The sequence below is a fragment of the Bubalus kerabau genome, chromosome 2, assembly GCF_029407905.1.
Source record: "Bubalus kerabau isolate K-KA32 ecotype Philippines breed swamp buffalo chromosome 2, PCC_UOA_SB_1v2, whole genome shotgun sequence".
In the NCBI taxonomy this organism is placed as follows: domain Eukaryota; kingdom Metazoa; phylum Chordata; class Mammalia; order Artiodactyla; family Bovidae; genus Bubalus; species Bubalus kerabau.
In genome coordinates, this window is record NC_073625.1 from 128,566,909 (window position 1) to 128,584,341 (window position 17,433).

Here is a 17,433-nt window from a genome sequence, read left to right on the forward strand (position 1 = left end):
TCTCAAATGTCAGAAAATACCAGCCCTTTTAAGAAGGAAGGGAAATCTACCAAACCCGTGGGACTTGGTTAAAATCCTCTTTCTGTTGTAGCTCTGGCATATCCTGTGCTGGACCCTCCCTCGCATGTCCTGCCCGTGACACTGCAGTGGCTGGCAGCCAAAAGCCTGGGCTCTAGAGCCTGCCTGCCTGTGCCCACACCCCAGCATCACCATCACTGGCACCACAATCGCTGGCAAGTTACCTATTCTCTCTGAGCTAGGGTTTCTATGAGCACAGTGAAGACAGCTGCCCCACATAAAGTGGCTGAGAAGATTAAGGAGTACACAGCAGAAGCCTAGGACTTCGCAAGTCCCTTCTTAAGTGTTACTAACTGGAGGCACAGGAGGGCCTCCCGGTTTACACACAATACTGGTCATGTGTACTGAGTCCTAACGTGGCCACTGAACACAGAAAGAAAAGAGACGTCAGAGCACAGTGCAGACAAGACTGGCAACGAGAGGGACAGGTAGATGCTGCAGGAGGGAAAGAAGGGGCAGTGGGGGGAAGCCTTGAGCAAGAAGCACCCCGAGGACAGGGCGCTGTCTCCCATTCACGGGGCCTAGCACTTGGTCCAGCACGGAACAGCTATGAAATGACTATCCTCTGATCAAACCAATGGAGGCGTGGGAAGGGTGAGCAGATTTTCTACTTCTTACATAGTCACTGAGGCGTTTCTAAACCACCTGGAACTTGCAAAGCAGGAAGGGGAATGCAGGGTGTGACTTCACACAGCCCTGGCTCCACCTGGATTCTGTGATGACTAGTGAGCAGTTCTGGCTGAGTTATTTAGCTTCTCTCAGCTTCATTAGCTGCAAAACACTACTCTCCAGAATTGTGAGGATCACACTGACATGTGGGTCCGGCACCTTTTTGATGGTCAATAAATGGTCGTCACTGCTGTGCCTGTGTTATGTCTGTGCCTGGGGGAAGCATCTGGTGGGCACAGCACTGGACTGAGAAGCTGGGAACTTGAGTGCTAATCCGGCCATAGGTCCCTGTATAACCTGAGCAGGTCCCACTGCTCTGATGGGTCTGTGTTCTGACCTATCGAAGGGCAGTGCTATCAGGGCCACACTGCCATCTGGGTGCCGTGAGACCACAGGCATTTGGGGCACAAAGGCTGAAGGTAGTGGTGTTTACTGAAGCTAATCGGGGATCTTACTGCAGCATTAGAAGCAAACTAAGGCAACCAACTAGGGCGCTGTCACCAAGACCCATGATAGGGCTGAAGAGAAACAGTAGATTCAGCCTAAGATGCTGCACAGAGAAACTGATTTGCTAAATCAGTGCCATGCTCAAAAGGAAAGTGGGAGCGCCAAACGTGAACACAGTCTCAGTCTGCTTTATAGTGCTTTATCCTTAAACAAAGCACCACACCTAGACCATCTAACCCACAGGCACAGAACTGATCAGGAGTGATTCTCCAATTGGAAGAGAAAGATACTATCTGCTAGAGCAAATTTCCCTCCTCCCATGTAATGAAGTCCAGTAACAAGAGCTGAAAATTATACTAGCTGAACATGAAGAGGAAGAAGCAATGACAACACCGGACATGTCCTTGTAATACTCAGAATTAAAGTAAATCCAGTGGAAAACGAGGCCCTGATGATCTGGGAGAGCCCCAGGGAGAGGGACGCAGGGCAGAGCGAGTGTGCTAGCCCATTTCAAAGCTCAGTGCCTCCCAGATGGGTGGAAGTGAGCGCTGTAATTACATCCGCTGCAAGGAAGAAAACAAACCAGGGCTTTCGGGATTCACAGGCCTCATAAGCACATCAAGCTTGATACAGGAAACAACTCTGATCGCTGCCACCCTGAAGGCTGAGTTCCTAGGAATATGGATAATAACACCAGGCATTCTGGATACAGAGCCTTCCGAGTCATACATGCAGACAGAGGTACTCATGGGAGACTGAGCTCTGCCTGTTCATGTCTTATTCTTCATAATAAACAAGGCCCTGGAATAAAAATCCCAGCATCTCCGTTCCTAATTGTCTTCCCACATGAGAAGGCTGAGCCTAGAATGTGAGAGACATTGGCTCTTGGTCTAATTTTGTGATACGATTGTCTCCTCTGCACTCCAGGAGCCTTCTGCTGGCAGTTCTGTAATTTGCTGGTGGAGATGGGGGCAGAGTTGGAGCAGAATGGACGTAATGAGAGTCATATTTCCCACTTTCTCTTGCCTTGGCCTCGCTATCAAGTCTGTCTTTATTTCTTATACAGTTAAGACTTTTGCTACCACAACAGTTAGAACTGGACACGGAACAACAGACTGGTTCCAAATAGGAAAAGGAGTACGTCAAGGCTGTATATTGTCACCCTGCTTATTTAACTTATATGCAGAGTACATCATGAGAAACACTGGACTGGAAGAAACACAAGCTGGAATCAAGATTGCCGGGAGAAACATCAATCACCTCAGATATGCAGATGACACCACCCTTATGGCAGAAAGTGAAGAGGAACTCAAAAGCCTCTTGATGAAAGTGAAAGTGGAGAGTGAAAAAGTTGGCTTAAAGCTCAACATTCAGAAAACGAAGATCATGGCATCCGGTCCCATCACTTCATGGGAAATAGATGGGGAAACAGTGGAAACAGTGTCAGACTTTATTTTTGTGGGCTCCAAAATCACTGCAGATGGTGATTGCAGCCATGAAATTAAAAGACGCTTACTCCTTGGAAGGAAAGTTATGACCAACCTAGATAGCATATTCAAAAGCAGAGACATTACTTTGCCAACAAAGGTCCGTCTAGTCAAGGCTATGGTTTTTCCTGTGGTCATGTATGGATGTGAGAGTTGGACTGTGAAGAAGGCTGAGCACCGCAGAATTGATGCTTTTGAACTGTGGTGTTTGAGAGTCCCTTGGACTGCAAGGAGATCCAACCAGTCCATTCTGAAGGAGATCAGCCCTAGGATTTCTTTGGAAGGACTGATGCTAAAGCTGAAACTCCAGTACTTTGGCCACCTCATGCAAAGAGTTGACTCATTGGAAAAGACTCTGATGCTGGGAGGGATTGAGGGCAGGAGGAGAAGGGGACGACAAAGGATGAGATGGCTGGATGGCATCACTGACTCAATGGATGTGAGTCTGGGTGAACTCTGGGAGTTGGTGATGGACAGGGAGGCCTGGCGTGCTGCGATTTGTGGGGTCGCAAGGAGTTGGACACGACTGAGCGACTGAACTGAACTGAAGCCGACTTCACTTTCACTTTTCACTTTCATGCATTGGAGAAGGAAATGGCAACCCACTCCAGTATTCTTGCCTGGAGAATCCCAGGGACGGGGGAGCCTGGTGGGCTGCCGTCTATGGGGTCGCACAGAGTCGGACACGACTGAAGCGACTTAGCAGCAGCAGCAGCAGCAGCAGCAAGCTGTTTCAAGAGGGCTTCCTAGGTGGCGCTACTGGTAAAGAATCCACTTGCCCATGTAGGAGACATAAGGGATGCGGGGGTTTGATCCCTGGGTCCGGAAGGTCCCCTGGAGGAGGGCATGGTAACCCACTCCAGTATTCCTGCTTGGAGAAACCCATGGACAGAGGAGCCTGGTGGGCTACAGTCCATGGGGTCACAAAGATTCAGACATCTTTGTGTCTGACAGCACACACACACACAAGCTGTTTCAAACTAGAGGTCCTTAATATTTAACCCTTTTGCCTAAAGTGAAACTGACTTCAGAAAGCAGTGACGCCATACTTCCTGCTCCACCTGCAAACAGAAAACACCTCTCCTAAAATTCCCACCCACAAGGCAGTTTGTTTTCACACAGAACCTGACCTCTCACCTTCATTTCTCAATACCGCAAAATTCCCAATGAGCTCACAGTTAATAATGAATTAGATGAAGAAGTAATAAAATAAGCTGGTATGTTGCTAAGCTGACTGGAGACAGGAGGGAAACACCCAGCAGAACATCTCCTGAGGAGATTTCTCTTAGAACCAGCTGTGAGGGAAGAAAGTGTGTGAGGCTGGACATGGGAATCTTGACAGACTGACTGAAAAATATCCATTAAAAAACCCCACGAACTACAAGACCACAACTGAAAAGAAACAGTACAGTGACTTTTCACAGCAGAGGAAGAAAATGCTGATTTAAGTTTTCTATGATGTGAAGAAGGAGTAACCCCCACTAACAGCTAACAGTTATGGAGCAGGTGATTACTGTGTGCCAGCGTGCTCTGAGCCCTGAACTTGTATTATCTCACCTCATCTAATCATCAGACACCCTAGGAGGCTGGTTCTTTCGTCACCCTCATCTTACATTTGAAGGAACTAAGGTCCCGGGGCAGGAGGTGCCCAAGGTCACACGGGTTGGTGGCACAGCCCAGATCTGAACTGGGCGGCCCAGGCCCAGGGGTCTCTTCCACTTGCCATGCTCTTGGTATTGGCCTGGAAAAAGCCTGACAGTCACTTTCAAGGGACCCAGAAGGTTTTACCCACACTAGGTACAAACAGCTCATGTAGCTCAGTATCAAACAAATAACCCAATCAAAACATGGGCAAAAGATCTATTTATTTAATTTTGGCACCTGGACAGGGACTTGAACCCTGGGCCCTCTGAGTAAAAGTCTGATGCTCTACCAGCTGAACTACCTGGGCAGGCAAAAGATCTAAACAGACATTTCTCCAAAGAAGACATACAGATGGGCAGAAACCACTTGAAGAGATGCTCAACATCACTAATTATTACAGAAATGCAAATCAAAACGACAATGAGGTATCATCTCACACTGGTCAGAATGGGCATCATCAAAAAATCTACAAAACAATAAATGCTGGAGAGAGTGTGGAGAAAAGAGAACCCTCCTACAGCATTGGGGGGTATGTAAATTGATAGTCATTATGGAGAACAGTATGGAGGTTCCTTAAACACTAAAAACAGAACTACCATATGAGCCAGCAATCCCACTCCTTGGCATGTATTTGGAGAAAACCATAATTTGAAAAGATACATGCACACCAATGTTAATGGCAGCAGCACCATTTACAACAGCCAGGACATGAAAGCAAGCTAAATTTCCATCAACAGAGGAATGGATAAAGAATATTATTCAACAATATTGTGAAGTAATTAGCCTCCAATTAAAATAAATAAATTTTAAAAAAGAATATCACTCAGCCATAAAAAGGAACGAAACTGAATCATTTGTAGAGACGTGGATGGTCCTAGAGACTGTCATACAGACTGAAGTTAAGTCAGAAAGAGGGAAACAAATACTGTAATATTGATACATATATGTGGAATCTAGAAAAATGGTACAGATTATCTTATTTGCAAAACAGAAACAGAGACAGAGGTAGAGAACAAATGTATAGATACCAAGGGGGAAAGGGAGGTGGGATGAATTACGAGATTGAGATTGATATATATACACTACTGATACTATGTATAAAATAGATAACGAATGAGAACTGACTGTATTGCACAGGGAACTCTACTCAATGCTCTGTGGTAACCCAAATGGGAAGGAAATTTTAAAAAGAGGAGATATATGTATATGTATAGTTGGTTCACTCTGCTGTGTAACTAACACATTATAAAGCAACCATACTCCAATAAAAATTAATAAAAAAGCATATATGTATATACAATGGAATATTATTCAGCCATAAAAAATCAAAACAATGCCATTGGCAGCAACATGGATGGATCTAGAGATTGTCATACTCAGTGAAATAAGTCAGACACAGAAAGACAAATGTCATATGATATCGCTTATATGTGGAATCTAAAAAATGGGAACAAATGAACTTCTTTACAAAACAGAAATAGTTATGAATGTAGATAACAGACTTACGGTTACCCGGGGACAAAGGAGGGAGGGATAAACTGGGAGATTTATGTAAAATAGATAACTAGTAAAAATCTGCTGTATAGCACCAGGAGCTCTACTCAATACTCTATAGTAGCCTATATGGGAAAAGAATCTTAAAAAAAGAGTGGCTATAAGCATAACTGAGTCGCTTTGCTGTACACCTGAAACTAACACAACACTGTAAATCAACTACACCCCAATAAACAATAAAAAAAAAAAGGAGCTCCCTAGGACTAGCTGGGCAGTATCTGAGCCATGCTCTTGAAACACTGATGGCCTCACCTTCTTCAGGAGATCCTTCACCGATCTGTTTTCTAGTTAAAACAACATCCTATAAGGCCTGTGAGGTCTCAACAAAAAGCCCAGGGGCAGCAGGGCGGATGCAGGCCCTCCACAGCTGCCAGTGTCATGCCTACAAGTGCATCCTGGCGGGCTGGGCTGCACAGGTCCTGTGAGAACCAGCCGTGCTGAGGAACGAGCCGAGCTCCTGCAGGGAGACGCCTCATGCATGGTGAGGAGACAGCTTTATGCGCACATCAGGCCATGAATGTGTTCTGCCGGCACAGAAAAGGCTCTGAGCGGGGCTAACACTAATCCATTGAGTTGATACAGTTGAGGTCAGTTATCTCATCTACAAAACAGAAACCTGCATGACCTTCCTCACATGAGGGGAGGTGACGGGAGGGAAGAAGGGGAGGAGAAGGAAGAAACGGAGAAGACGTTTCCTGTCATCTATTTAAGTCTCTGGCCTTATTCTACTACTTATATGTTTGATGTGTATATCAACCCAACAGGTAGACTTGAGTGTCTGGTTTACATGGGAGGAGGTTCACACACGTTAAAATACAACTTGTAAGGGGAGCTCCTGACAACAGGTCTAATCCTAAGCCCACTCTCCACGTTAGTAATAACACGAGGTGCTCCGAGTGTGGAGGTGTCAGGGACTTTCCGAGGACAGCCTGAGCTGGGGGCGTGCCGGGGGCTAAGGATCCCTGGGGCCACTGACGAGGGCAGCACCACAGCGCCATGTCACTATACAGATGACACAGTGGCTTTTCTTATTTGGTTGTCCGCCCATTTTGCTCCCTCACAAAAAGCAATGTCCCCCAGTTGGTTTCAAGTCTCTGACGCCTGTATACTCCACCTGTCTATGCTTGGCTACTCGTAACCTGCTTTGGAAAGCAACACCCTGGGAAAAATCTATGCTGGCAAAAATTAATGATCTCACTATGCTTAGGAAAAAAAGGTTTTTTAAAAAACAGATCAGGCAACTGTGGAATGCAGCCTCAACTTTATTTAACTAATGTAGTTCCTTGGTCAAATTCACAAACCTTGCCTGTTGTCCTAACAGGGATTATTATTATTATAGAGTCAATTAGTGTAATGGAAAGCTCAGACTCCCAAACACATTAAAAAATAATTGCTGGGTGTCGCCACCCCCATGTCATGGAGGCATTATCTAGAGTTGGCATTATCCGGAGATGTCAGGACACAGACCAGGACCATTGGTAACTAGAAATGGAAAACTAAAGTACCAGGAAATGCCGTGGATGACAACTAGGCTGGGACCCCAACCTCCTTCCTTTCCGGGGGCACGTCCTATGCAAACCTTCATTCCTGCTACATGGTATATTATGGTCCCTCCATTCTTGCTTTTTCTTTCTGTCAGGAAAAGAAAATCTAAAAGGATCCAGAAAGACTTATTTTTATGGGAAGCAGAGAAATGGTATGGACCTAACAGAAGCAGAAGATATTAAGAAGAGATGGCAAGAATACACAGAAGAACTGTACAAAAAAGATCTTCACGGCCCAGACAGTCACGATGGTGTGATCACTGACCTAGAGCCAGACGTCCTGGAATGTGAAGTCAAGTGGGCCTTAGAAAGCATCACTACAAACAAAGCTAGTGGAGGTGATGGAATTCCAGTTGAGCTATTCCAAATCCTGAAAGATGATGCTGTGAAAGTGCTGCACTCAATATGCCAGCAAATTTGGAAAACTCAGAAGTGGCCACAGGACCGGAAAAGGTCAGTTTTCATTCCAATCCCAAAGAAAGGCAATGCCAAAGAATGCTCAAACTACTGCATAATTGCACTCATCTCACACGCTAGTAAAGTAATGCTCAAAATTCTCCAAGCCAGGCTTCAGCAATATGTGAACTGTGAACTTCCTGATGTTCAAGCTGGTTTTAGAAAAGGCAGAGGAACCAGAGATCAAATTGCCAACATCCGCTGGATCATCGAAAAAGCAAGAGAGTTCCAGAAAAATATATATTTCTGCTTGATTGACTATGCCAAAGCCTTTGACTGTGTGCATCACAATAAACTGTGGAAAATTCTGAAAGAGATGGGAATACCAGACCACCTAATCTGCCTCTTGAGAAATTTGTATGCAGGTCAGGAAGCAACAGTTAGAACTGGACATGGAACAACAGACTGGTTCCAAATAGGAAAAGGAGTACGTCAAGGCTGTATATTGTCACCCTGCTTATTTAACTTATATGCAGAGTACATCATTAGAAACGCTGGACTGGAAGAAACACAAGCTGGAATCAAGATTGCCGGGAGAAATAGCAATAACCTCAGATATGCAGATGACACCACCCTTATGGCAGAAAGTGAAGAGGAACTCAAAAGCCTCTTGATGAAAGTGAAAGAGGAGAGTGAAAAAGTTGGCTTAAAGCTCAACATTCAGAAAACGAAGATCATGGCATCCAGTCCCATCACTTCATGGGAAATAGATGGGGAAACAGTGGAAACAGTGTCAGACTTTATTTTTGTGGGCTCCAAAATCACTGCAGATGGTGACTGCAGCCATGAAATTAAAAGACACTTGCTGCTTGGAAGGAAAGTTATGACCAACCTAGATAGCATATTCAAAAGCAGAGACATTACTTTGCCAACAAAGGTCCGTCTAGTCAAGGCTATGGTTTTTCCTGTGGTCATGTATGGATGTGAGAGTTGGACTATGAAGAAGGCTGAGCACCACAGAATTGATGCTTTTGAACTGTGGTGTTGGAGAAGACTCTTGAGAGTCCCCTGGACTGCAAGGAGATCCAACCAGTCCATTCTGAAGGAGATCAGCCCTGGGATTTCTTTGGAAGGAATGATGCTAAAGCTGAAACTCCAGTACTTTGGCCACCTCATGCGAAGGGTTGACTCACTGGAAAAGACTCTGATGCTGGGAGGGATTGAGGGCAGGAGGAGAAGAGGACGACAGAGGATGAGATGGCTGGATGGCATCACTGACTCAATACACGTGAGTCTCAGTGAACTCCGGGAGTTGGTGATGGACAGGGAGGCCTGGCGTGCTGCGATTCATGGAGTCGCAAAGAGTCGGACACAACTGAGCGACTGATCTGATCTGATTTAAATTACAAAGAAAAGCTCCTGAGTGGGATGGCATTTTCTGTCAGTCAGAAATCCCCCTCTGTCTTATTAAAAAATCAAAACAGGGAATTCATATATGTAATTAAGGCTTCCTACCCTTTGATTATCTAACTGATTACTGTCTACTTAAGAGGAAAGTCAAACAATTATCTTGATGGATGCTGCTATGGGGTAGCAATTAGGACAAAGCTCTCTTCCGAGGGCAGGGTCCTTAATGATTTCCTATCAGAGTCCTGATTGCTGACACATTTTAAATTCCAGTATTCCTGCCCATTTTAACTGGATAAAATGATTACCTGATAACAAGAGGAGTAAAGAGTCAACTGGAAAAGCAAGTTTAACCCTAACATTATATAGCCAAACCCAATTCAAGTTAACAAGTTAATTACAAACCTAAGGAAAAAGAACACCTGTGCACTGTGGATGTACCCTATTTCTTTTAGACACCAATTTGCTGTCTGCCAAGAGAGAAAGAGATTGTGGACCATTTCTCCTTTTAGACCTTGGTTGTTGGGAGATGGAGGGTAGGAAGTGAAGTGAGAAGAAGAAAGTTAAGAAAAGGTACTATATTAAGCTATTTTACTGAAAACAAAAAAAAACAACAACAACAACAAAAAAAAAACCCAGCAAACTGGAGACTTCCAAATCTTGCCATTATAAAGTAATACTGCTGAACCAGAGTAGCTCTCCCAACATTAGTAGGTACAAAATCAGCCATATATAAATATAAATATATCAGTTATTTCCAAATTTGGGACAAAAGGCAGAGCCGGACTGCAATCCTTGCCAGAAGGGAGATACACCAAAGGTGTCCTGTGACTGCCCTGGGGTTCTACCTGGATGCACTTTCTGGACTGCAGCACAGGGAAGGAGAGGCCAAGGGGAAAGCGGCAGTCTTGCTGAGTTGAAAAACTAGAGACAGGAGTCTGGGGCTGGGAAATGGGTAGAATTTTGAAAAGGAGGAAGCTGAACTGAGAAGGAGCTCTAGGATTCTATATAGGAGTCCCCTTAAGCAGAGGGTCACCAAGAGTCGGACAGGACTAAGCACAAAGTAAAGTTAAGTGAAGCTTCTGACCGATTACTCAGCTGCACATATGCAGGCAAGCTCCAGAGGCCTGTCAGAGAAAAACTGCTGGGGAGCAGCTCTCAACAGCTGTGAGATAAATGGAGCTTCTGGAGGGTACGGAGTGCTGGAAGACATGGGATACTAACTTCTAAGGTGAAAAGGCCTTGATAAACACCTGGGTGTCCACTGAGACCAAAAAAAAAGCAGCCATGTATTAGGATCAGGGATATTCTAGACCTGGCCAAACAAAGGTTAAAAACAAGCCTCAAAAATATGTAGCTGATTTAACAGTAAATTAATAACCTATCAGAACAAAACTCAAAAGTCTCTAAAGGAAGACAACAAAATCCAGATGATAGCACATCATCCACAATGATGAGGATAGAATCAAAAGTTTCCAGATATGTGGAACAGGACAATGTAACTTCTAACTGGGAAAGAAGTTGATAGAAACAGACTTAGAGATGACAAATACTGGGTTAGCAGACAAGGAATTTAAAACATATAAATATGCTTAAAGATTTAAAGGAAAGGATAGCCCTAACAACTCAATATACAAGAGAACCTCACTAGAGAAATGGAAACCATAAAAAGAATTAAATGATGGGAGATTAGTAAATGAATTTCTAGGATTGCAAGGTTCCTATATTTTGTGTTAAGTAGTAAAATATTAACTCTAATCAGATTGCAATAATGTAAACATGTAGTCTGTAATTCCTACAGCAACCAGCAAAAAGATAACAACAGAAGAATCAACCAAAATACTAAAAAATATCCAAACAGTCCCAAAGAAAACAAGGAAAAAGGAATAGGAAAGCAAAATACAGATAAATCAAAAAAAGAAAAAGGAAAAGGAGACAGATAAATCAACAATTATAGTTGGAGACTTTTAACACTCTTCAGTAATTATCAATAATAAGATAACTAGACAAAAAAAATCAGTAAGCATACAGAAGATATAAAGAGCACTAACGACTGTTTTCACTTAATTGAAATTTATAAGAATTATACCCATCAACTGTACATTACACTTTTGAATGAATAATGTTCACTGAATAATGTTCACATGAATTCACATGAGTGTTCACATGAATAATGTTCACACTGAGAAACTATATGCTTGGCCATAAAAAAGTCTCAATGACTTTTCAAAGATTTATATCATACAGTGTATGTTCTTTGACCTCAACAGAATTAAATCAGAAATCCACAACAGTAATGTATCTAGTATGACCCAAATCAAGTCATTTATGATTATACAGTGGAAGTGACAAATAGATTCGATCTGATAGAGTGCCTAAAGAACTATGGATGGAGGTTTGTAACACTGTACAGGAGGCAGTGATCAAAACCATTCCTGAGAAAAAGAAATTCAACAAGGTAAACGGCTGTCTGAGGAGGCTTTACAAATAACTGAGAAAAGAGAAGGGAAAGGCAAAGGAGAAAAGGAATGATATAGCCATCTGAATGCAGAGTTCCAAAGAATAGCAAGGAGAGATAAGAAAGTTGTCCTAAGTGAATAAGGCAAAGAAATAGAGGAAAACAATAGAATGGGAACGACTAGAGATCTCTTCAAGAGAATTACAGAGATACCAAGGGAACGTTTCATGCAAAGATGGGCACAATAAAGGACAGAAACAGTATGGGCCTAACAGAAGCAGAAGATACTAAGAAGAGGTGGCAAGAATACACAGAACTATATGAAAAAGGTCTTAATGACCCAGACAACCACAATGGTGTGATCACTCACCTAGAGCCAGACATCCTGGAATGTGAAGTCAAGTGGGCCTTAGGAAGCATTACTACAAACAAAGTTAGTGGAGGTGATGGAATTCCAGATGAGTTATTTCAAACCCTAAAAGATGAAGCTGTTAAACTGCAGCACTCAATATGCCAGCAAATTTGGAAAACTCAACAGAGGCCACAGGACTGGAAAAGGTCAGTTTTCATTCCAATTCCAAAGAAGAGCAATGCCAAAGAATGTTCAAACTACCGTGCTCATTTCACATGCTAGCAAGGTAATGCTCAAAATCCTTCAAGCTAGGCTTCAACAGTACATGAACCAAGAACTTCCAGATGTACAAGCTGGATTTAGAAAAGACAGAGGAACCAGAGATCAAACTGCCAACATCTGCTGGATCATAGAAAAAGCAAGGGAATTCCAGAAAAGCATCTACTTCTGCTTCATTGACTACCTTAAAGCCTTTGACTGTGTGGATCACAATAAACTGTAGAAAATTCTTCAAGAGATGGGAATACCAAAGCACCTTACCTGTCTTCTGAAAAACCTGTATGCAGGTCAAGAAACAACAGTTAGAACCAGACATGGAACAACAGACTGGTTCAAAACTGGGAAAGGAGTACATCAAGGCTGTATTTTGTCACCCTGCTTATTCAACTTACATGCAGAGTACATCATGCAAAATGCCAGGCTGGATGAATCGCAAGCTGGAATCAAGACTGCTGGGAGACATATCAACAATCTCAGATATGCAGATACCACTCTAATGACAGAAAGTAAAGAGGAACCTTTTGATGAGGGTGAAAGAGGAGAGAGAAACAGCTGGCTGGAAACTCAACATTCAAAAAACTAAGATCAAAGAATCTGGTCCCAATACTTCAGGGCAAACAGAAGTGGGAAAAGTGGCAAAATCACTGCAGATGGTGACTACAGCCATGAAATTCAAGATGCTTGCTCCTTGGAAGGAAAGTTGTGAGAGACAAACCTAGAAAGGGTATTAAAGAGCAGAGACATCATTTTGCTGACAAAGGCTCATATAGTCAAAGCTATGATTTTTCCAGTAGTCATATATGGATGTGACAACTGGACCATAAAGAAGGGTGAATGCCAAATAGTTGATACTTTCAAATTATGATGCTGGAGAAGACTCTTGAGAGTCCCTTGGACTGCAAGGAGATCAGACCATTCAATCCTACAGGAAATCAGTCCTGAATATTCATTGGAAGGACTGATGCTGAAGCTGAAGCTCCAATACTTAGGCCACCTGATGTGAAGAGCTGATTCACTGGAAAAGACCCTGATGCTGGGAAAGGTTGAAGGGAGGAGGAGAAGGGGACGAGAGAGGATGAGATGGTTGGATGGCATCACCATCTTGATGGACATGAATTTGAGCAAGCTCTGGGAGTTGGTGATGGACAGGGAAGCCTGGCATGCTGCAGTCCATGGGGTCGCAAAGAGTCGGACACGACTGAACAACCTGAACTGACTGAATATATTGGGTACATGTAAAACTTTTATCCTGGGAATCAAGGTGGATGTGTGGGGTAACAATTGAGGCAATGAGAAGGTGGGTTTCACTGTATTTCAACAAACTGTCCTGTTTCAGATTCAGTTCAGTCTCTTGGTCATGTCCAACTCTTTGTGACTCCCTGTTTTAGATAGTGGAGGTTAAAAATTTTTCATTCAAGATTCCTCCTCTCCGAATGCTTTTCAGCTATTACTAAATTCTACTCAAGTATATTTTTTTGTTCTGACACTCTCCATAGTTTTGTCCTTTTCTGCTGTTTGCATATTGAAAATTACCTCAAAGCAGCTGAGGAGACAGGTGGGGTATAACATATTAAAAAAAAAAAAAAAAAAAAAAAAGGCCACAACAAATAACAAGTTAGAAAGTTAGGCCAGACACTGAAAACAATAGACAGTAGTTTATGCCAAGTACCAAATGAAGTATGAGTAACAACTGCTGTAAGAATTCAAAGGAAGAGGTCAAAGACATTTAAATTCAATATTATGAACTGCAAGTGGGTTTCCTGATTATCTCCCTGGCCTATTCACTCTGCCTCTATGGTACAGGTTTTCCTCTCTCTCCAAACTCTCAACATTCCTTACTTCCTTCATATTCTCAACTGATTCCTCAGTGAACTAGAAATCGAGGAAGAAAACCTCTCCAAATGTTTGCCCCCACAGCCACAACGCGGTATCCCAGGCAGAGTGGCCTCTGTGTTGTTCCCAGGTCACACCGGCACTCTCCTGCATCCAGACCACTGCATCTGCTGTTGCTTCTCACTGGAATGCTCTTTCCACTCAGGCTCACATGAGTGAAAGTGAAAGTCGCTCAGGTGTGTCTGACTTTTTGTGACCCCATGAAATTCTCCAGGCCAGAATACTGGAGTGGGTAGCCTTTCCCTTCTCCAATCTTTCCAACCCAGGTCTCCCACACTGCAGGCAGATTCTTTACCAACCGAGCTATCAGGGAAGCCCCATGACTGAACCTTCAACTTTTTTCAGGTAGAAAACGTTAGCTATCAACCTTCGGTGACTACTCCATTTAAAAATGCAATCTTCCTTTTTATCTCCCTCATTGTGTTTTTCCTCCATAGCCTTTTCAGAATATAATACACAATATATCTTTAATATTTCCCCTCTGTCAGCTGAATGTGAGCTCTGTGAAGGCAGAGACTTGGCTTTGTTCCCTGCAGGATCCCCTTGCACACAGACTGGTGCCTGGTTGTATAGAAGGTACTCGATAAATATTTTTTGAATGAATGAAGCAGAATTTGAGCTGGAGGTTAAAAATAAGGCATCACTTGTGAGGGGAGGGAAGGAAGGACATTCCAGACTACAGAAAGGAGAGGAAGAGCAAATACGTGGACATGGGATTCATTATGCTTAAGAGAGTGAGAAATTTCCTTTAGTTGAAGAAGAAGGAAAAGAAGAGAAGATGAGGACAAAGTGTGGACTGGTGATGCATCAATGGCCTAGACTGTCAATCTAAACTTATTCAGACTTAACTTTGTTAGCACCAAGGAGCAACTGAAGTTTTCTCAGCATAGAAGGGGTGGAGCAGGGGGCACTGGAGCTCTAGGAGACAGAGGCAGTGGGGTGAGTGACGAGATTCTTGGAAGTAGACAGGTACACTGACTGGGGAACCACAGCACTCCTGAAGCAAATGGGAAGAGTAGGGAAAGAGATGGTTGGCACTGCTGAAGAAGGCTTCTCACAGCTAAAAGCAAAACAAAGGGAATTAGAGAATTTCTTCTTCCTAAAGACTGCAAAGAAATCTCTGTAGAATTTCATTTTCTTTCGCACAGTGCAGTGAAGTTGCTGGAGACAGATATGAATTGCCCTGTGTAGTTCCATAAAAAGGTAGCCTTAACTGAATCAATCAATAAAGGAAAAAGTTATGTGACAACCATTTAGAGTGGGGTCTCTTATTTAAGAAAATGCTGTGTTTGGAATAATAGCTACCATTAACAGCTATTTCACCACAAAACCCGGGGGCTAAAATGTATTCATGTCAAAACAGAATCACAATTAGAATGCCTGTGGTATATGTATCCTGCTGCTGCTAAGTTGCTTCAGTCGTGTCCGACTCTGTGTGACCCCATAGACGGCAGCCCACCAGGCTCCCCCGTCCCTGGGATTCTCCAGGCAAGAACACTGGAGTGGGTTGCCATTTCCTTGTCCGGTGCATGAAAGTGAAAAGTGAAAGTGAAGTCGCTCAGTTGTGTCCGACTCTTAGCGACCCCATGGACTGCAGCCTACCAGGCTCCTCTGTCCATGGGATTTTCCAGGCAAGAGTACTGGAGTGGGGTGCCATTATAGAAAACAACAAAAACCACAAAAGTCCCAAAGCAGTGACCTGTCAGACAGAACACACCATATTAAGTAAATACCCACTCTTCATCTTCTCTTCCTTTAACCAAAGATTTCTCACTGTTGGCTGTACATACTCGATTCCGTGTTATGATATTCCATGAAAGGACTGGGAGCTTTCAGGGGTGACACAGTAACTGATTTGGGACAGTGGTCCAGACAGAAGGCTGTACTCTAGGTAACAGTATATCAGCCACTCAGGAACATCACGTACATTAAAGCAATTCAAACTGCAAAGCTCTGCTGTTTGTTGAAATATCACCTATTTGTAAAGGTCATAGACTCCAGAGTGCAATTAAGAATGGCCTACTGAGTTGTTTTTAATGCACAACAATAAGCTGTTGGCTGCTGTCACACATGCTGAAGAGAAAAGAAGATCTCTGCCATGTATTTTAGCAAGGCTGAAAAGCTTCATCAGGAATACTGTTGGAGGGGAAAGGCCCTTCTGTAAGCTGCTCAATACTGAGCTGCAGTAGGGTCCAAAATTCCAAGGAGATGGTAGACATGATGGCATTACTTGTTTGATAAGCACTACTTATTATATACTTCCATATACTGAGAGGGGACCAAAGATAGAATAAAGAAACACCACTGGCTCTGATGGGGTCTCACATACGTATATGACTTCATATGACTGGATTCTACTCAGTGGAAACAATCGTATCAACTATTAATAACTAAGAAGCAGAATATTAAGGTGTCACATTAAGAAGCTGAAAAATTACATCCATTAACCTTCAACTGCCAAAGTACGGTGACTAATAAACATGACTAGGTGTCTTATGATCAGCTACACGCTCTATTCCTGGCTTTGTTCGGTACAAATATTTTATTCATGGCTTGGATAAACATAAAACAGGCCAACATGCATGGTATGAAAATACACGACTCCCAAAGGTTATAAACTGAAACAATGCAAGAAAAGCCCTGTATTGACTCTAGAAACTGATTTATTTACATAGGGCAGGACCAGCAGCATGTGTGAACAGAATCAGGAGTTTGCTATCAAACATAGTTGAATCATCCTCACCAAATGGTTGCTAAAAAAGTTAATGTGCTTCCGGTTCAATTTATAGAAACAGAACCTAGAGAAGGAAAAGGCTGCACACTGTCCAACAGTAGGACATTCTGGAAAAGAAAAACTATGTAGACAGTTAGAAACAAACAAACAAACAAAAAGCACAGCAGCTGCCAGAACCTTGCAGGGAGGGAGGGAATGATGATTAGGTGATGTAAACTGTACATATGACTGTAGTGTAAACTTTTGATTTTAGCTAATAATAATGGTGGCTTATTAAGTGTAATACATATACCACAGAAATGCTAGAGGTTAATAACAGGGAAAATTGGGGTAAGGGGATATATGGTAACTGCATATTTTCCATAAACCTGAAACTGCTCTAACAAAGTTTATTAATTAAAAAAAAACACATTAATCAAAATGCTACATTAGAAAATATTAACTTAATGCAAAAGAAATGGGTGAGGAATGGGATCTGCACACTGAGTAAG

At 42.9% G+C, this 17,433-nt stretch overlaps 1 protein-coding gene and 1 non-coding gene across 16 annotated transcripts in view; both read right to left on the reverse strand.

The window, feature by feature from the left end:
• VPS8 (VPS8 subunit of CORVET complex) overlaps positions 1 to 17,433 on the reverse strand; it is a 303,545-nt gene that overhangs the window by 9,807 nt on the left and 276,305 nt on the right. The window lies entirely within an intron of this gene.
• Positions 4,560 to 4,632, reverse strand: TRNAK-UUU (transfer RNA lysine (anticodon UUU)). Its single transcript has one exon. It is a non-coding gene; the product is annotated as a tRNA-Lys (tRNA).